The sequence below is a fragment of the Pelmatolapia mariae genome, linkage group LG3_W (genome assembly GCF_036321145.2).
Source record: "Pelmatolapia mariae isolate MD_Pm_ZW linkage group LG3_W, Pm_UMD_F_2, whole genome shotgun sequence".
Classification (NCBI taxonomy): domain Eukaryota; kingdom Metazoa; phylum Chordata; class Actinopteri; order Cichliformes; family Cichlidae; genus Pelmatolapia; species Pelmatolapia mariae.
The window spans coordinates 64,427,818-64,449,815 of record NC_086229.1 but is presented as its reverse complement, the minus strand read 5'-3'; the positions used below and the strand labels follow the sequence as shown (position 1 = coordinate 64,449,815).

General features: G+C 41.0%; 1 long non-coding RNA gene across 1 annotated transcript; it reads right to left on the bottom strand.

Moving 5' to 3' along the window:
* Nucleotides 1–19,940: 19,940 nt before the first annotated feature.
* Nucleotides 19,941–21,651, bottom strand: LOC134617807 (uncharacterized). Its single transcript, XR_010091692.1, has 3 exons — nt 21,509–21,651; nt 21,283–21,375; nt 19,941–20,186 (listed from the first exon to the last, which is right to left on the bottom strand). It is a non-coding gene; the product is annotated as an uncharacterized LOC134617807 (long non-coding RNA).
* Between the last annotated feature and the right edge of the window lie 347 nt (nt 21,652–21,998).

Below are 21,998 nucleotides of genomic sequence, written 5' to 3'. Positions count from 1 at the left end.
CCACCTCAACACAGAGACAAACTACAGCATTTCATCCATTTACACACAGCATTTCATTCATTTACACACAGCTTCATCAACACTAACTCCACACACTCAGCTTACCAGTGACTGTCAGGTTAACCATGTTACTGATGGGACCCTCTCTGGACTCACACCAGTAAACTCCACTGTCTTGTTTTAAGATGTAGTTGATGTTACAGGAAGAATTAGCTGAACTAACTGGATCTCCCCATTCTGCTCCACACTGAGTCCTCTGTTGTTTGCTTGTGTTTCTCCTCAGAGTCCATCCAGCAGAGCTGTCGTCCTCCTCACAGCTCAGAGACACAAAGTCTCCTTTAAAGAACTGAGAGCTGCTGGGACTCACAGTCAGACGAGCTGTGAGGGTTAAATGAAAAACGATGATCTGTTAGACATTTGTCAAAAAGCATCCGCAAACATGAACCCAATCAGGTCATATCAGTGAGCATTTCTCAGGTTTAAACTGTGACAGAAGAAGGTTACTGACCTTGGTTTGTTGTGCAGCTCAGCAGTGAGATCAGAACTAAAGAGAAATGACACTCAGGTTGATTTGAGGTGAACATAAAGAACAACTCCACTGCATCACCTTTATCTTAAAACGCAGCTCTTTATGTGAACTGACTACACTGTTGGTATGCACCAAATATTTATTATTAAAGTGATATATTTGTGTCCACTGTGCAGCTGTGTTGATATAATGAGTGAATGATTTGATCTTTTCACTGCCTGCTGTGTTTCCTCGACTCCTGAGCAAAGATAAAGAGTCAGTTCAGACCTGCAGTTGGTCCTCGTGGTGTTTTGAACTTGAATTCAGCCTGATTTGTTTTTCATGTCTTCTCCTCCATCATCAGTTATCAGGAGAGCAGACAGTCAAAGTACAAGAATTCAAACAAACACAGAGATTCTACTTACAGAGCAGACACAGCACAGATGTTTCCTTTACATTATATTATATTATTTAATCATATAATTGATTACATTAATCGTCACATTCTTCAGAATCAAAGACACGTCTCCATCCTTCATCTGTCTGTCCTGCAGATCCACCCGGTTCTTAAAAGATGGATGTTGTTCGTCTGGATTGAGCCTCTTATCCCGAAACAGAAGCACATATTCTTCCCCCAGGTCAGCTCTGCTCCACTCCACAATAATAATGACGTTGTTGTTTGGAGCTCGACATGGAAGAGTGACGTTCTTCTGTCCAGATTTAGCTGGGATGATTTTCTGATCTGAAAGAGGAGAAAAGAAGTAAAAAAGCAGTGAAACTACAACACATCACACTGACACACACATTACACTGAAACACACAAAGTGTCATTTATGTGTCCATCTGCTTAAACGTTTCTGTTTGGACAGCAGGGGGAGACAGGTTTTGACTCAGATGCCCTCCAGTGTAGACCACCACAATCCTGACTGTGCATTAGTGGAAGTGGATGACACAGGAATCTGTGACTGCAGAAACATTTTCATTGTTCTTCAGACTCGTTTTCACGTCAGTTCTTTTTATGTTAGATCTGCCCTCTTCTCTCCGGTTGGCTGAAGAACCAACAACAACACACGCAGGAACACCCCACAGACCGGTTGTATCACATACTTTGTACATCTGACAGCAGAGCTCTGTGCATGCAGACAGTCCCTGAACAGTGGATGCACCACCTCTGCTGGACTGTAAACTCCTCTTTAAACTTGTTCTTCTCAGTGGGTGGAGTTTGTGCTAACGTCACACAGACTCCACCCAGCCTTATGCTGCATTAGGTAGAGGTACAGGTCACAGCTGTAGCTGTACTTGGTACCTAGAGTGGCACCTACAGATGCCACTATGATTTGCTGCAGCAGTTGCCTCTATTTGGAGGTGATGCCACGACCTGCTGAGCAGAAAGTCGTGCTCTGTTTTTAATTGTTTTTCAGGAAACTGCTGTTAGGTGGGTTTTTTTATTTCTCTTTTTGTCCAGCAAAATCAGAATGTCAACACTGCAGTTAACTTTAAAAATGCCTTGTGCCTCTCACAACTTAAGAAGCAAGCACCTGGGCAAATCAGTGCACTCATTTATTAATCTACTGATCTGTGTCTTTGATCGTGAACATGTTTCATGAAAATTTACATAAATATACACACAGCAGGAAATATTTCTGCTTTACCTGCATTGTTTTGTTTTGTTTTTCAGGACAGATAAATATGTGTTTATTCTGTTTCTAACTGGAAAGCTTTTGCATCCTTTGAAGTATTTAGTAAAGTAGTATTGTGTTGGCTATTTTCCATTTTACAGGAAGCTACAGCCTCTCCATTTAAAACTATTCTACATCCATGCATGTACATGTTCCTGTGTGTCATGTCTAATTATTTAAGAAAGAACAAAACCTGATCATCTAAACAAGTTTGTTCTTTTAAGTTTCAGGGTGTCTTCAGTTCACTTGCAATAAATATGTTTTAGATGAAAAGAAATAACTAAATAAATCAATAACACACATATCACATGAAATATAATTGTTCTACTTTTACTTGAAAAATACAGAATGGTTGGCTGAATGGCGTTTCACTATCAAAACTGATTATTTGCTCTGTGCAACGTTGTCTGCTATACCAAGGATTACACACGACATAATTTCCTTTAGGATTCATAAAGGTTTCTGATTCTCTCCAGTATCATGTCAGTGATTATCAGCTTTCTTTGTTAACTCTTTCTGCTTCAGCCTCAGTGTGCGCTCACAAAAAAGTGACTGGTTCCCATGTTTCACTCTTCTTTCTTAGAAACCAGAATTATTGACAATCACTTTCTCCAACCGGAGACATTGTCAGAACGACAGGTGATAACATTTTATAAAGAATAGAACAATAAAAAGCATTATTATTATGGCTACTGTTTGGCTCTTTTAAGAATATTATTATGGTAAACATATTAATTCATATTCCTTCAGCAGATAATCAGCGTCACACAAAGCGCTTATGCCAAAGAAAGTCAGAGAAAATAGAGATTTTTGTTCAGAAAGTTACCATTGTGATTATAAGAGCCACCTTCATGAAACTAAAAACTGACTCCAGTTAACTTGCCAACTTCTTAATCTTGCTTCATAGTTACATCCTTCTCTACAAAACATACCATACTATGTGAGTGTGCCACAGATAGTTTCTGAGTGCTGACTTGAGCTTGTGCTATCCTTTTTTTGATTTACACCTACAGGCCAGTGGACACTCTTTCAATGATGAGGATGTACACATCCTGGACAGGGAGGAACGCTGGTTTGACCGTGGAGTCAAGGAGGCCATTTACGTGAAAAGGGAAAGACCTTCTCTGAATCGAGGAGGGGGCCTAAGGGTACATCTTTCACCATCTTACAATGCTGTGATTGCAGCCATTCCCCAAATGGCCATGAATGGTACTCATGACCATTGACCATTGGTCTCTGATCACTGGCTATGACAACTGCATATTAATGTTTAAGAAAGTGACCTCCCAGCCCATTGTTCCTTCAGTGGGCTGGTTTCAGTCATTATGCAAATGTACTGTTTATAAGATTGGGGAAACCTGCAGTCAGCTGAGACTGAAGAAGTCACTTGGATGAGCAATGAAACGTTTCTCCCACTGAAAACTTTTTTGGGATTGTAATCTCACTGTGGAACTCTTTGACAGTTATGGATGAATAACTAGCAGAGTAACCCACTATGCCACAGGGTGATAAACTAGCATGGGCCGTTCATGGAGTCCATGGGTGGGGCCTCCGCCGTAGCTCGGGAGCAAAACAAATTGTTTTTTCCTTTCTTTAACGACAACTGCTAATTAACAGTGGTTAGTCTGGGCTGCTTCCAACCCAGACTTAACTTTAGCATTACAAATTTTAAACTTTCACTAATGTTTACGAGCACTGCTGCCATCTTGGATTGTGAACTCGGGCTTCTTTCACTTTCTAAAGTTGAACGTGATCACGAAACTTCCCACAGAAAAATAAACACGCTTACAAACCATCATTCCTTCTGTTCATCTTTGTGGGGGATTTCTTTTAGTTTCCAAAAGTTAAATCTCACCTGCTGAGACAAACACGAAGACACCGACCAACAGTGAAATGGAGCAAAGCGGAGCATATGTTCGTGGAGCCATTTCCGTATTTAGCTTCCAAGCTAATAAGGAAATGTGGGTTCTCCAGGTGATGAAGTCATGTGACTTACCTTATTTTACGTCACATGATTCACGTACGACCCAATAAAAAGTACAAGCGCTAAGACCCAAATTACACAGTAGGCCACTAACGACCAGCTAACCACGGATCATGAGGCAAAAATCCCCATAGGTTGTGAGGAGCTCCTGCAGGTTGATGGCAGTAACGGGGGAAATGGCTGCTACAGTGGGAGTCACACTGGCTGTTCAGCGACCCCGTGGCAATCACCTGTTGCTAGGGAAAAATTCCCAAGTAACAATTTTCCGACAGGATGACAAAATTCTCCCAGTAATTATTTTGGTTGCTAGCATACTGCTGCAGCTGTATTTGAACGTACGTAATGCATTTGTGGACAAACACCGTTTCTCCCCGATCTGTAACGAAAATGAAACATGACAGGAGGAGAAAATGGAGTTTCCTAAAAGTTGGACTTACTTAAACACATTGGGTGTAGCACTGAGGCACAACATTTACCTTGAAGGCAAACCGTGTTAATCCTTTGGTTTGTGGGTCACTTTTTTAGAATTTCATTAAATCCATTAATAAATGAAAAATTACTACTGACAAATTTGCCCCAAGAGGATTTCTGAACTAGTTCTTATCACAGCGATTTAGGTTAAAGTGGTTATTTAGTTATTAACTTGATCCTGACAAACATCAGTCAGACAGGTTTAATTGAAAGTCAGAGACACTTTTATATTTCTGTTTGGGACGTGCAGATAGATGCAAGCATTATTTTGGAACATGTTACTGTAAAAACAGTATATTACAGTAAACGAGTAATGTAATGGGGTTTAACTTTGCTTTTTGTTGCACTGTTTTATTTTGTATTCTCAGTAGGATTGGGATTTGTGTTAGTGTATGGGACTGTAGCCCCATCTTTATTTTAACTGGTAATTTTATGAAAATGCGTTTCAGGTCACATGACAGAGTAACACCTATCTTACAAATAGTGTAACAAATTAGTTCTCCAGTGAGTAAGTAACATTACTGCATTAATATCCCCACTAATGGAGATTCTGGAAAGAATAAGCAGAAGAGACTAGATGGATGGATGAATGCCCTCTTATTTGGCATTTGAAACAGAGCAGCATATTTCTGCCTGTCTCCACAACATGTACTTAGCACACAGTAATATAGTAGCAACATCTCCAGATCCATATGTTTCCCTGCTGCTTTAAAAAGTAAACTGGAGATCTCCTGCTGACCCACCTTAGCAACTTTAAGTTTCCTGGTAATTAAAAGTTACTAAGAAACTTTGGAACACTGCACTAAAAATAACATATGTGATGATATCAGCCACACATGGGTAAAATCATGTATTCACTTCATTAGTGTGGTTTACAGTTATTTCAGTAATATAATTCAGTAATGTCTGTACTTAAAATAACAGTGACATTATGAAGGGCAACCATAATAGCATTGTGTGGTTTTTCTAAAAATGTTGCTGTTTTATTACCGGTAATATGTTTCTCTTTCTTTGAGTTACCTTGTTTGGGGAGGTGACTGTTTCCTGTCTGAGTTTCCTGCCCTTGGCCACGCCTTTTGCTCAGACCAACAGTGAATACCTGTTCAGCAGCACCAATCAAGTGCTTGTCATAAACTGTTTATTTTTCTTCTTTTTTAGGTTTAGTTGTGTTTTTTTGGGCTTGTTTTGTATTGGTGTTTGTTTTTGTTTTGTTTTGTTCATTGTGTGGGCAAACCACTATAAAGGTTACCCTGCTGTCTCTTTGTATTTAGGTCAGTGTTTGAGTGAGGTTGCATCTACTTTGCTTAGTTACATTTCTGGAAATTACTTTTCAAGTAGAGTTATATTTAGTTTACCTCTTTGGGCCCACTACTTTGTCTGTCTGAATGCTTTTTGTTTTTTGTCTTGTTTTGTCTTTTGTGTTTTTTTTTGTTTTGTTTTGTTTTGTTTGTTTTTTTTTTTTTGGGGGGGGGGGGGGGGGAGTAAAATAAATAAAAAAAGAAATTTGAAGACATTTTTCCTGTGTCCTCTATGTCACATTTGATTTTCTCAGTGCACAATGATCAATGTGATTGAAAAGAGACTAAATAGAAATTGATTACACAGCTGGAGAAAATTGGGTGGTGGAAGACTTACATGCAAGACAGTCTAAGTTATTTATGTATGTATTTAATTATTTACTTTTGTTGATATTATGATGACAATAGCAGTTGTAATCATTTATACACTTTTTTGTATAAGGCATGCAGAGGGAAAGGGTGAGATGGAGGCAGATGTGATGACCTCTAAAGGGAATAGCTGTAAGCTCACTTTTACAGTAATGCAAATATAATTTAAATGATGATGTTTTGTGGTTTTAATGTCACTGAATATAAAGAAAATTATTTATTTATTTCTCTTTGCCATGAAACAACACCTACTCTTGGAAACCTCCAGGTGACAAACCAACTGAACAGCTAGGGCACCCCATTAGTTGCTCAGTTTGTGGAAAAAGAATCAGATTTCCCAATAATTTCATGGTGGGGTTTGGTTTGTGGTCTGGCTACAGAGCAAAGGTGCAGCAGCCGGTTCTGGACATGGTCTTAGGGTAGGTTGGTTGTCACAGATGGCAAGCAAACCAAGCACACCTTCGCTACTTTAGTAGCTGCCAGGGCCAGAGCTGATGCAGCCTTTAACTATTTGGCAAATGTACAGACTCAATATCTGGTTTAAAAACACAGGGACTTACATATAGGGTAAAATTTTCCAGTTTATGAAATCCCACCAAACAGTCCTTACCTTTAAAACTAAGCTCTCTTCTTCCTCTCCCGTCCTATCTTTCTTATCTTTCTCCATCTCTGAGTGAAGCTAGCTCTGTCTCTTCTCTCCCTGTGAAATACAGCAGCTCGACCTTTAGCTACAAGACACTGTGAGACAAACTGCACACAAACAGTTTGTGTGTTTGCTGATGTTTGTTGAGGTGATTTAAACAATGCATTTGAAATGACCTGAAAAAACATTACTCCCTTTATGCTCCTCTTTTGTAGTGTTAGATAGATGTGGCTACATGCAGCAACTACAAATGAAGGACGTCTGCACCCAAACAAAACAAAACAAAAACCCACCAACCTACTTTAATCCCCGATGACTTTGCCTCTTTTGCCTCTTTTTATGCAACATCCCCGGGTGATTAATACATGAATAGGATTGCCTTTCATGTGTTAGTGTTTAGGCTCAAATAGGTTTGATTTTTGAAATAATGAGTCTGTTCTGAAAGCATCAGGAATACAGATATTTGTTTCAAAATGTAGGGAGTAGAAGTAAAAAGTTGTTGAAAAATAAACACTCAAGTAAAGTGCAGATGCCTGAAAATTCAAAGTGCAGGTGCAAATATTTGTACTTTCTACTTCCTACCTCTGAAAGTAATTGAGCAAAAGCTTAACCACTAAATGCTTTACGTGTTTTCGACATGACATTCATCTGTAACCAGTAAAGTGAAGATTTAATCCTGGTTCAGCTGGACTTACAGATTCATCAACGATCTGTTAATCCATCTGACGCTTACAGACTTCAGTCGACCTGCTAGATGACCTCTCAAATGTAATTTTAAACACTTACTGTTGTTGTGAGAAATCTCTGAAACCCTCAAACACTCTTCTGATCATCAGTATGGAAATGGAAATATTGTCCACTGAGAGCAAATAGACGAAATAAAGAAAAAAGTGACCAAACAAGGATAGTGACCTTGGTTTGGTCAGTGGGTGCACTACAAAGCCACAAACAACAAACAAACCCGTACTTCGTCAGCTGTTTTCTATGACACACCTTAGACCAGTTTGATCTCATAGCATTACCTTAGCAACCACATTCCCTGACGTCTTAAGTGATTGGCTCAGAGCCTGCACATTTGACAAGCAAATACCACAAACATACCTAAGCAGCAGAGATTTGACAAGAAGTGAATTTGTTTTTCAAACACAGGATTGATGTGCTGACTTTCCCCTCAACTCTGTCTGTCTACAAATTTAGACAAACTTGGTCTAATGATAAAGTTGGTAGAAAATGATGTATGAATGCTATAATCATATAATAATAATAATGATAAAAGTAAAAGAAGTTCATGTTTTAATACTAAACATACACAACATAGAAACAACTTCTGTCAAAGGTTCCCTGACCCCCTGTGAAAGCAGAGCAGCATAAAAGTAAAAACTTTATCATCTTACACCTTCATCTGTACAAAGTCTAATTACAAAGCAGCTGATGTTTTTTTTGTACTACAAATACCACAAATAATTTCAGAGAATCAGTCTTGAAATACACAGCAGTAGGAGTTCAAATGTGTTGCCTTATTTATTTTATTTTATTTTTGTATTTTAATTCCTCATAAGCACTCCAAGTCCAAGAATGATGGATTTTAAATTTTCAAGACTCATTAAAAATAGCAAAGGGGCCCATTTTTACCTTCTTTTCATTAACAGTTGGATCTCTGTTTCCAAGTATTCTGAATGCTGACATTTCCTCTAAAAAGATCTGAAGCAATCTGAAAACAGTTTTGTGGTTGTGGTGAAATGAGTCACATGAAGAGGTCAGATCATGACAGAGATTATCAGCTTTTTTTTTATTAACCCTTTCAGTTTAATCCCCATTGTGCACTCAATAACCCTTTAATGTGCGTCATAGTCACATCCCTCTCTACAAATACATACTGCAGGTTGCTTCTCATGTGTTACTGTTTACGCTTAAATAGATGTGATGTTTAAAGGCTTGCAGTGATGTGAAATAATGAGCTTGTTCTTAAAATGTAAGAACTAGAAAGTACAGACATTTGTTTAAAAATGTAGGAAGTAAAAGTGGAAAGTTGCCAGAAAAAATTACACATGTAAAGTACAGACAATTACAGAAAATCTGAAAGTTCTACTTGCACACAGTGACAAAGTATTTGTACTTCATTACTTTCCACCTCTGTGAGTACCTGAGTAAAAGCTTAAACCAGCCAACAGTAAATCAGATGCTTCACACTAAATCCACAAAACATTCATCTGTAACCAGTAAAGTGAAGCTTTAATCCTGGTTCAGATGGATTAACATGAACAATCTGTTAATCCTCTAAAGCTCACAGACTTCAGTCAACATGTCAGATTACCTAAAAGACTGAAAGACGTCATTTTAAACACTTACTGTTGTTCAGAAGGATCTCTGAAACCCTCAAACACTCTTCTGATCACCAGGATGGAAAGTCTTTCCACCGAGAGCAAACACAAAAAATAAGGAAGAAAAAGAAACAAATCTTTGAGGACAGTGACCTTGGTTTGGTCTGTGGCTGCACTAAACAGCCCCAGTGAACAATCTAACCCGTATTTCTCAGTCAGCTGTTTTATACGACACACCTTAGACCAGTTTGACTTCATAGCATCACTGTTGCAACCTGTTACGGTCGCTGACCTCTAGTGGCTCTCCCTCGGGGAGAGGGTTTTTTTTTCCTTTTCTTGTGTTGCAGGTGTGCCTCATGAGCCGCAGCTGAGGGGTGTTTCAGCTCGTCAGCCACAGCATATAGTCTGCCATCCTAAACTGCCACACCCCTGCCATTTTCCCCCATTTTGCCAGAGCTGCGAGCCATAGTGTTTTGGGCAGCAGGCCTTAGTGTGTGTGTGTGTGTGAGAGAGAACTTAAACTCTGTGAAACCTTTATTTTCTTTCTTTTATTGTAAGCAAAGGGGTGCCCTTGCTGTGTTAATTAGGTCATTGTTGTGGAAGCAGGTAGGGGTTCTCTGCCATTTTTGTTTTAACTGTTTTCTCCTGTTTTGGTTAGACAGGGAGCTCAGTCATTGTATTTTGTTTTGGTTAGAGAATTCTTGGTTTGATTTTTAGCTAAAGGGGGGTGTTTTGTTTGTTGCTTTGGCCTTGGAGACCCCGACGAGAAGAGCTTCCCTGTGTTTTCTTTTTACTGTTGTAGTTTTGGGTAATAAATCGTGTTTAATGACAGTTATCTTCCAGTAGTTCATGTTTTCTTTTTCTCTTTGTGTTACCCCCCACCCCGGTCAACACTTCGTTTTTAAGTGGGGCGTAACATAAGTGGGGGCTCGTCCGGGATCAATTTTGGATATGGCACAGTTTAGCCTGGGTGATTTTATAGCTAAGCCTGCGTTGGACCAGCTTGATGCATGTAGGAAGGAGGATTTATGTGCTGTTGCGGCACATTACGAAATCCCTGTGGCCAGGTCCATGAAGAAGAGCGAATTGAAGTCTCTTGTTGTCAGTGGGTTGGTTGGGAAGGGTGTGTTCCCTTTGGACGTGGACTCGGGGGATGCCGCGTCAGTCCTCGAAACCTCTGATCAGCCTGACGTTTGTGCTGAGGAGGGGGTGGGGACACCCGCTGTGGTCAAACCAAGTGGGGGAAAGCCACCAGCCTCTCTTCCACGGTTTGAGCCCTTCTCCGTCAAATCCAGTAATCCTGGTGTTAGTGCACGCTTAAAGGTACGTTTGGCTCGTCTTGAACTTGAAGCCAAGGAAAGGGAACGTAAGGATGAGCTTGAGTTCAAGCTAAAGTGTCGGCAGCTAGAAGCTGAGACATCTATTAGGTTGCGTCAGCTGGAGTTGCAAGCTAGCAAATTGTCTCCCGAGCCTTCTGCTCCACCTTCAGTGAAGGATGAAGATAACATTAGTAATCCTTCAGATAATTCTCCCCCTGTTCCTGCACCTCCGACATTTGATGTAGGCAAAAATATTGCCCTGGTTCCACCATTCAGGGAGACGGAGGTGGAGGCCTATTTCAATGCGTTTGAGCGCATTGCCGTGGCTTTACATTGGCCCAAGGAGGTTTGGTCCCTTTTGCTTCAGTGCAAACTAAGTGGTAAAGCACAGGAAGTATGCGCAGCTCTCACTATTGAGGACAGTCTTGTGTACGACAATGTCAAAAGTGCTATACTCAGAGCCTATGAGTTGGTACCTGAAGCTTACAGGCAGCGTTTCAGGACCCTGAGGAAATCCACTGCTCAAACATTCCTTGAGTTTGCAAGGGAAAAAGGGATACTATTTGATAGGTGGTGTCAAGCAAGCAAAGTTTCAGAGTTCAACGCACTGCGTGAACTGGTATTGTTGGAGGAATTCAAAAACTGTGTTCCTGAGCGTACAGTGCTGTACCTGAATGAACAAAAAGTTGCCACTTTGCAAGAGGCAGCTGTCCTGGCAGAAGAATTTGCTTTGACGCACAAAAGCGTGTTCGTGGGAAAATCTGAATCACCCTATCATGAACAGATGAAAAAGGACACAAAGCCGCACCCTCAACAACCTAGGGGTTACTCGGGTTCCAAGTCTTACTCGGGTTCCAAGTCTGATAGACAATGTTTTTACTGTCACAAAGTGGGGCATATAGTTTCTGAGTGTTTGGCTCTTAAACATAAACAGGTGCCCCAGCAATCAAAACAAGCGAAAGGGGTCGGCCTGGTCAAGGCGCTAAATTGCCCCTCTCATGTGACCACGAGTGAACCTGATAAGTGTTTTAAACCCTTCATTTTTGATGGTTTTGTCTCCTTAACAGGGTTTCCTGGGGATCAGAAGCCCGTGAGAATACTGAGGGATACAGGTGGCTCACAATCATTTCTATTGGCCGACGTTTTGCCAGTCAGTGATGAGTCATCTTGTAATGCGAGTACAATAGTGCAAGGCATTGGGATGGCCTATATACCTGCACCATTACATTGTGTTCATGTGCAGTCGAAGTTAGCCTCTGGTTTTTTCAAGGTTGTGGTGAGAAACTCATTTCCTGTTCAGGGTGTTGAGTTTATAATGGGAAATGATATTGCTGGGGACAAGGTACTCCCTGTTCCTGAAGTGGTGGATAAACCCAGCTGTATCCCAGAAGAGGATGAGCTGTTGAAATCCCACCCTGATGTGTTTTCTGTCAGTGTGCTTACCAGGTCGCAAGCTCGTAAGCTGGAGGAAGTGAACCTGAGTGAGACTGTTCTTGGACCTGTTCTAACTGGGGACAGAGAGCCGGCTGCTAGCCCCTCTAAACCAGCACTCGACGAACAGGGTCTGACTACTCTGTCTGAGGTACTTCCTTTGCCAATCTCACGTGAGTGTTTGAGCCATGCTCAGGGAAAGGATGAGTCACTCGCTAAGTGTTTTAAGGAGGTAAGCGAGGTAACAAACAATATAAAGGCACACAGGTTTTATCTTGAGGATGGGTTACTCCTAAGGAAATGGGTCTCAAGACCTGCATTACAGCAGGAAGGAGGTGATGAGGGTTGGGGGGTGGTACGCCAAATAGTCGTTCCTAGGGATTACCGGGTTGGCATATTGCAGCTTGCGCATGAACACCCATGGTCAGGTCATTTAGGAATCACTAAAACCTATGACCGCGTTCTTCAGCACTTTTTCTGGCCAGGTCTGAAGACAGATGTTGCCAAGTTCTGCAAAACATGCCAGGTTTGCCAAATTGTGGGTAAACCTAATCAGACGGTGCCACCTGCTCCTCTTAAACCCATCCCAGTAGTTGGGGAGCCTTTTGAGCGTGTTTTAGTGGACTGTGTGGGTCCTCTACCCAGAACAAAAGCGGGCAATCAGTTCCTCTTGACAATCATGTGTGCCACAACCCGTTTTCCTGAAGCCATACCACTTCGAAAAATCACCGCTCCCACTGTAATTAAGGCTCTACTTAAATTCTTTTCAACATTTGGTCTGCCTAGAGTTGTTCAAACCGACCAAGGCAGCAATTTTCAGTCAAAACTGTTCAAGCAGACTTTACAATCACTTGGTATCAAACACATCCCTTCCAGCCCTTACCATCCCCAGTCACAAGGTGCACTAGAAAGATGGCACCAGACCATAAAGTTGATCATGCGAAAGTATTGTCTGGTGACTGACAAGAACTGGGATGAGGGACTGCCATTTCTACTGTTTGCAGCTCGTGAAGCAAAACAGGAGTCCCTTGGTTTCAGCCCTGCTGAACTAGTTTTTGGGCATAGTGTGAGAGGGCCACTAAAAGCTCTAAAAGAACAATTTTTATCTGATGTGCAACCGCAATCGAATGTGCTTGAGTTTGTCACGCAGTGTCGGGAACGTTTGTACCATGCTTGTGCAATGGCTAAAAAGTCTCTGTCAGCAGCCCAAGGGAAAATGAAGGGGCAGTATGACAGGAAGGCAGTGCAGCGTTCTTTTAAACCTGGTGATCAGGTACTCATGTTGGTGCCCACATCTGGTCCATCTCTGTCAGCCCAATTTGCGGGACCATATGTGGTAGAGAGCAAAGTCAGTGACACAGACTACATTGTTCGCACTCCGGATAGAAGGCGCAAAACCCGGCTCTGCCATATAAATATGCTGAAACTGTTTCACTCTAGGGAGGACGATGGCGAGGGCTCCATCTCACTCATTTCTGTGCCCATAAACCATGATGATGGTTTGGTGAAGGGTAGTGAAGGTCAGCAGAGCGGTAGGCTCGCAAACTCAGAGGTTCTTGGTGCCTTGGACACGTACCTCTCCTATCTTCCTCATGACGAGAAGGATGACGTGAAAAATCTGATCCAAGTGCACCCTAGTCTGTTTGGGGATGTACCGTCTAGAACCCCGGTGTTACAGCACGACATTGACGTGGGTGATGTGCGCCCTATTAAGCAACACGCATACCGGTGCCCCCCACTCAAGAGGGAATTAATGAAAAAAGAGGTACAGTACCTGCTCGAAACTGGTTTGGCGATACCTAGCCATAGCTCTTGGAGCTCTCCATGTCTGCTGACACCAAAGTCAGATGGTTCTCCTCGTTTTGCACTGATTTTAGGAGGGTAAATGCAGTCACAGTCCCTGACTCATACCCGTTGCCTCGCATGGAAGACTGCATAGACAGTATTGGAGCTGCCACCTACATAACAAAGCTAGATCTGTTAAAAGGGTACTGGCAGGTTCCTCTAACTAGCAGAGCCTCTGATATTTCAGCATTTGTTACTCCAGACCACTTCTTGCAGTACACAGTGATGGCGTTTGGCATGCGGAATGCACCAGCCACCTTCCAACGACTTATGAACTTTGTGTTAGCGGACATTACCAATTGTAATGTGTATTTGGATGACATTGTGGTATATTCTTCTTGCTGGACTGATCATGTGAGTACTCTGAGGGATGTTTTTGCTCGTTTAACCCAGGCTTCCCTAACTCTGAACCTGGCAAAGTGTGAATTTCCCAAGGCGGTAGTAACGTACCTCGGAAAACAAGTAGGACACGGCCAGGTGCGTCCTGTGAATGCAAAAGTGGAGGCCGTACTGAGCTACCCGGTGCCCACCACAAGACGGGAGCTCAGGCGCTTCTTGGGTCTAGTGGGCTACTACAGATGTTTCTGCCGGAACTTTTCGACAGTAGTGGCTCCCCTGACTCATCTGTGCAGTCCAAAGGAACCCTTCGTATGGACTGCTGAGTGTCAACATGCATTTGACTGTGCCAAGTCTCTCCTTTGCAGTGCCCCTGTACTGGCTGCTCCGGACTTCAGCAAGGCCTTCAAGCTGGAAGTGGACGCAAGCGCTACGGGCGCTGGGGCAGTACTGCTACAGGATGGAGTTGATGGCATTAGTCACCCGGTTTCCTACTTCTCAGCTAAGTTCAAGCCTCATCAACTCAATTATTCCACCATTGAGAAGGAAACCCTGGCCATGTTGCTTGCTCTGCAGCATTTCGACGTGTACGTGGGGTCAACCACTACTCCTGTTATGGTTTATACTGACCATAACCCTCTAGTATTCCTAAAACACATGTACAATCACAACCAAAGACTGATGAGGTGGGCGTTGCTTGCTCAGGAGTACAACATAGACATCCGACACCAGAGAGGTATGGACAACGTGGTGGCTGATGCACTGTCCAGGACCCGGTGTTAACCTCAATAATGGACTTGGTGGCAGTTGTTAATTGTGTGTCTGCTTCACTGTATGTGATATTTTATGTGAGGGGGTGTTACGGTCGCTGACCTCTAGTGGCTCTCCCTCGGGGAGAGGGTTTTTTTTTCCTTTTCTTGTGTTGCAGGTGTGCCTCATGAGCCGCAGCTGAGGGGTGTTTCAGCTCGTCAGCCACAGCATATAGTCTGCCATCCTAAACTGCCACACCCCTGCCATTTTCCCCCATTTTGCCAGAGCTGCGAGCCATAGTGTTTTGGGCAGCAGGCCTTAGTGTGTGTGTGTGAGAGAGAACTTAAACTCTGTGAAACCTTTATTTTCTTTCTTTTATTGTAAGCAAAGGGGTGCCCTTGCTGTGTTAATTAGGTCATTGTTGTGGAAGCAGGTAGGGGTTCTCTGCCATTTTTGTTTTAACTGTTTTCTCCTGTTTTGGTTAGACAGGGAGCTCAGTCATTGTATTTTGTTTTGGTTAGAGAATTCTTGGTTTGATTTTTAGCTAAAGGGGGGTGTTTTGTTTGTTGCTTTGGCCTTGGAGACCCCGACGAGAAGAGCTTCCCTGTGTTTTCTTTTTACTGTTGTAGTTTTGGGTAATAAATCGTGTTTAATGACAGTTATCTTCCAGTAGTTCATGTTTTCTTTTTCTCTTTGTGTTACCCCCCACCCCGGTCAACACTTCGTTTTTAAGTGGGGCGTAACACAACCACATTCCCTGACTGACTCAGCTAACTGGACCTTAGCCCGTGTATTTGACAAATACCACAAACATACCTAAAGTAGCTGAGACTGTTTGATGTATTTTCTGATAATTCAGTGGAGAAAACTTGAGAAATTGCATTTTGTGTAAATTTTAAAGACTCATTTCACCATGTGGGATAGCTGACTGTTACCCCACATGGTGAAATGTAGTTAAAATACATGAACAGTCCCATTTTGACCTTAATTCGCTAACAGTTGGATCTCTGTTTCCAATGATTCTCAGCACTGACATTTCCTCTAAAAGGATCTGAAGGAATCTCTAAAAACAGTTTTGTGTTTTGTGGTGAAGTGAGTCACATAAAGAGTGTCACGTTTCATAAAGGCCTGCATTTATTATATTGTGGTCAGATGGGTTCACCAGTCAGTGTTTGTTGTTGGGACAGCTGAAATCTGGGTGTGTCGTTTCATATCATGTCAAGTGTCCTGCTGTAAAACTACCTTCAGCAAGGACTAAATGGTTGAGTGAAAATGAATCAGCAGCTACTCTGATTATGTGAAGGTTTTATTATTTTCCTCTTTATTCTTCTTCCACTGAAACATGTCAGCATGATCAGTTAAAGGCAGCAGAACAAATGTGGTAAAACTCAGCAGGAGAAAAGAGAGGAGGAGCAAAGTGTGACCAGGAGAGACCAGGTTAGTCTCTGAGCTGCCATTGAGTGAAAACCAGTTTATAGTCAAACAGTAAAAAACTTTGAATGAAATATTGAAAATTGAATCTAAGTAGCTTGGAACAAAAATCCAATTCCACCATCAGGTGGAACTGAACCATCAATTCCGTCAAATAATAAGTTACTTATTGCATGTGCTTCATTACGCACGTAACTGCTTCGCTACCTGATTCAAATGAAACGAAGTGAATCATTCGCGGGATTTGTGGAGTGTTTTGATGGTGACAGATAGCAAACCACTGATCATTCTACTAAGAGATTTGGTTCTGTTGTGTAGCAGTATTTTGAGTTGATTCTGGTCAATCGGGTGGGTTTTCCAGCTTTGTGTTCTGGCTGTTTGCTTTTGTTTTGTGCGTGTTTATTTCATCTGAAAACGGGAAAAACTTAAAATGTCAAAAATCTGCTTTTCATAATATAAATATCATTAAATAACTTTAAAAAAACTTCCATTTGACTCGTAACATTTAATGTTATAAAAAGATATATTTTATTTTAAAAAAATAATCTTAAAATGCTTGTCTACAAAATGTGCAGCAATTTATTTATCCTCTTTATAGTTTGTGGAGCCATAACTTCATCTCTACCAGTTTTTCTGCACTCCAGCCTCTTCTGTGCCATGTGAGAGGATTTTCCATAAGGCAGGAGAAATTATCTCCACAAAAAGGAACAGATTCGGCCATCGCACAGTGGAACAAATCCTCTTCTTAAAAGAAATGAAACAGGCTTACCTTAAATGCATCATGGTTTTAATTTACAAGTTCATAAGCATTTTCCTTTTCCATTTCACAATCAGTTCTACCCCCAGGTCAAAAATATGTATAGGAAAATTTCCCTAATATAATATTATTTATAAATATACCCGTCTAGCGATTAATTGCATAAGTACATGGAGGCAGGACCTCACAGCAGAAGCATACTCCATAATGTGCAATATTATATGTATGTTATATGCAACATGGTATTTTTCAATTATTGTATTTACCAACATCAAGAAGTCACAAGCAAAGAAAGATCACACCATGGTGCATGTTTAAACAAGGAAAGTTTACTGGGCAAAATTATTTATTAAACAAATAAACTACATTTTTAACACCAAAAACAACAAAACAACACCAAAGCAACACAACAGCTGCCCAATATCAGACGGAATTCCACTCTGTAGAGCGGGCAATCATTATGAAGCAGTTGGTTTTATTTTGTGGATTCAAGCTGCTCTTCATACTTTTGGCCACCAGATGTCACCAGAGAGGACTGTGTTGAAAAGCTTCGAGTAATGAACCGTTTTTCAATACAAGCTTAAATGCTTCATAAAGCTTCATTTGGTCATCACTACCATTTTGTGACCCAAACAATATTTACAAAGAAACAAATAAGAAACTCATCTCTATAATTAACTCAGTTCAAATAAACTCAACTAAACTTAAATCAACAGAAATTAAGGTCAAACTGCACACGGCTACACTGACCTGAACCTTTCTTCTCAAACACCTGAGTTCTTCTGTTTAAATAGTCCACTTAACCAAACAATTTCTCCTCTGGACTATTCCATTCAGTAGGTAAGATGAACATGATTATATTCAAACCTCTACTGCCACTCAGTATACATATTACAACATTAAATCTATTTCTTCATAAACACTCTAAAATCAACTTTATTAAATTACAAGCGTTCTTTCCCTCCTGCACTTGGTCTCTTCCTGTGACCTCAGATGATCCCAGAAGGTATAAAGCAGGAAGTAAAACTACATTTCCTCCTTTTGTTTCTGGAAGACAGGTAGGTAAGGTAAGTTCTAAGCAATACAAATTAACAGTTGAAATAAAGAACATGTTAACTTAACTTGTAGGAACTGACGTAAACCAAGATGTTATATTACATAATCTGCAAAAGTGCAAAACATAAACAAACCCGGGATAGTAGATGTTTGCCTATTGCAGATTACATGTGAAATATGGTTAAATCAAAACAAGAATGTTAACTAAGAATATGGACAAGTGGTGTTCTCACCCACTTTGTCACAATGCTACCTCAGTGTATTGACCTTTATCTGCATTTTTTTAAGTTTCGTTTTTGCTTTTTTAATGTCAAGCCCAGAGTTTGTAAACAGTTTTTATCCTTATTGGACAAATAATTTCATCTGTTCAACACTGTTGCTGCAAAAAACCCCAGCAACTCTTAAGAAAAGCTTGAATCGTGTATATACATATTTTTATGCTTAATGTGTGTTCATCATAAGTTGCCATGATGTTACCATACCAAAGGGAACTTTTACCACTTTAAGCATGACTGAGCTAACCCTTAAATCTGGCGACACAGTTACACTCTTCTATACAACAGTAGCAATATTGTCACTTTCATCTGAGATGGAAAGTTACAAATTTCTACTTACTCTTATTTCTACTTCAAGTTGGACTTCAGTTTTACAGAGTCAGCTCCACCAACACCAGCCTCACAGTCTAAGATGCAGCGGTGTGCATGAACAGTAGGAAACCTTTAATCTTACACTTAGACTGTTGTGGAATTGTGCTAACATCGCGCTGTACTGGTAGTTATTGATAACTGGCAGATTGGTGACCTGTCCAGAGTGTAACCAGCCTTGCTGGTCCAAACTATCCCAGCTAATATAGCATGAACATTCATGGCCTCCACCAAACAAGGTTCAAGGCCATGGTTGGAATTTTTGTTGTTATTAGTGAGTCAATACTGACACCAAAGGGTCAAAGGGAAGCATTACATTGGATAATTTTCCACACTAACGTGAGAAAACGGATTTATATTAGAACAGAGAGCTAAAAACACCATCTGTTGTAACACATCATTACATGTCATTTTAAAATTTTCAGTTTTTCAAATGCCCTCGAGCACATTTAACCATTAAGTAGTTATGATGGCTCCCACTCTTTTCCCTTCCTGGTGAAGCAGCTCGCTCCTTTTCAGTAGAGCTAGTTAGATGCTGCATCCTGCAGGAAGCACTGGGAGACTGCACTTGCACTTGTTCCTGTGCACTTGCCTCACCAGTATAAACGCTATAAATGATACAGTGGAATCAAAGGTATCAAGCCTTTTTTCAAAATGTCAGTACAAAGACAGGAAGTGGTCAAATACTTTTCCACAGCTGTCACAATTCACAAGTTTGAGGTTTATCAGATGCCAAAGCCCTTCAGCTCTGTAATAATAAAACTGTTGCGGGTTTTTTGGATGTGAGCTGCTGCTGGTTGGTTTCAAGGTGAGAAAAAAATCTCTGGCATCAAACAGACACCTTTACTGTGCTGAAACTGTTATAACCACTACATGATCCTGCTATTTTTAGTCTGCAGCTGCTGATTGATGTTTGCTGTGCACTAAAGACAGGTGGGTGTCGGTTAGCCACAACAAAACAGCAACAAATCAATTTTCCACAGGACATATTTTAAAAACCCAGAGACACACGTGAGTAACACAACTGACAGCGAAATTTTATTGATGCTACAGAAATATGGCAAATATATATCTCTATATATCGCTCTCTCTCTATATATATATATCTATATTGTTGATTATAAGTTTATATTGTTGATTTTGCACTAAAAGGCTATTTTTTTTTAACTCAGAAGCATGAGTCTTATTAACTAGGAAAAAGACATAAAAATATGTCTGACGTGTGGATGTCCTCTGGTCTGAGGTGCTGGGGGGACCAGTTAGAGACCAGCAGCTGGATTTCAGTGGTTGGACTGGTGGACTACTTCAATGAAGAGTAGATGACATCTGGATCTGATTTAAAGTCTGAACACAAACACACAGTTCAAAAAACAATATTTCGGGCAAATGTTCTTAATATGAGTGTAGTTTAGGCCAGTGAAATAGAAATAGTTCCTCTTTTGCATGAAAGAAAACATTTTCCTTTCCAAGAAAGAAGACAATTTGATGTACTGGCTTTAGTCAGGATGTGGTTAGCTTGGCTCTGTCAAAAGCTGGAGATTGAGATCAGCTGTATATCCGGTCGTATCGGTCCCCTGTCTTATTGTCCATAACTGACACTTCCTGTTCTCACTGCTGAAGGTGGATCACTTTCTCCACAATAAAACAAAGAGATATTACTGCAGTTATAACAACAACAGTACTTTTACATAACCGCACTACACATTACAGTTCATGCAGCTGCATGAGATTAATGAAAACTTTTTAAATAACAGCAGGTTTTCAGAGTTTCTTTTTTTTTCTTCACTATTGCAAAACAGGATTTGACGTCAGAGCTGGAAGATGTTTCTATGAAAAAGAAGGTGGATATCTTTTGATCATCCTTAGATACAGACAGGCACATTTTACCACAAACCAAACCTGCAACCTGAAAAGGTCCTCACAACATGAACAGTACCATGTGCATGACATGCTGCAGTGAGAGTTTTCATCAGTGTCAGACAACAGCTAATGGGAATAACAGGAAGCAGCTGCTGTGGTTTTAACAACAGAATTTTAAAGAGGCCACAGTTGTTAGCAGGATTGGAAAGAACAATTCATTATCATTTTGAAAATCATAAAGAGACAGACTGAACAGAGCACACACACATCTGAGCCCAACCTGATTTATTGCTTAATTGTGTCACTGAAAGATGGTCTGTGGGGTCCATATAAGGTGTACCTGTGGCTAAATCTTAAACAACAGGCCAACGGTGGTTGAAAGAAAATGATGCTAAACTGTATTTGAACCAAACAACACTGAAATATACAGTAACATTCATCCAGGGACCTAAACCATAACTCTGCAACATTAGCTGTGAGAAGTAACTGGAGTAAACGCCTGACTGGAACAGAACAACTCCTCTAGCAGGATTTTCACGCTCCCAGCAGCTCCTGAAAAACAACCAAAGCAACAATTTACCTTTGTTTTGTGTGACTGGCTGCTGGCGATGTGATATTTGGATGTATGTGATGTCAGTGTTGATGTCATTTCCCATGTTTGCCTCATGTTCAGCTGCAGTGAATTTTAAAAGAAAAAGAAAGAAAGACTAAAACTCTGAAAGAACATTTAATCTAAGAAGGCTGTTTAAAAGAAAAAAAGAAAAAAAATTAACAAAAACACTAAATTTGAGAAGTCTGAGTCTCACCTTCAGGTTTCCTGTGATCACATCGTCTCACCAGCAGAACCAGTAACACCAGTAGAACCACAACACAGACTGATCCAACACATGACAACACAGAGAGAACAGCAGGAGAGAGTGATGGAGGAAGAGTGATGGAGGTGGAACCAGGAGGAGAGGTGGATGTAGGTGGAGGTGTGGTGGTGTCTTCCCCTGAAATAAAGCAAACACAGTCATTAAGTTGTCGTCACATTGTGAATGTTGAAAGCTGCAGAAACACAGACAGGTGAGTGTGTCACCTGTGACAGTGATCCAGCTGGATGGAGACTCTCCATGAGCGCTGATGTCACACTTGTAGAGGCCTTCATCAGACCTGGAAACATGCTGGATGGTCATGTGACCTGTAGGCTGCTTCCTGATGAGGGAGCCATCTTTATAGAAAGCAGCTGGGAGGTTGGAGGGAGTGGTCTTTGTTTTACAGAGCAGAGTGACGTCATCTCCCTCCATCACAGGGAGG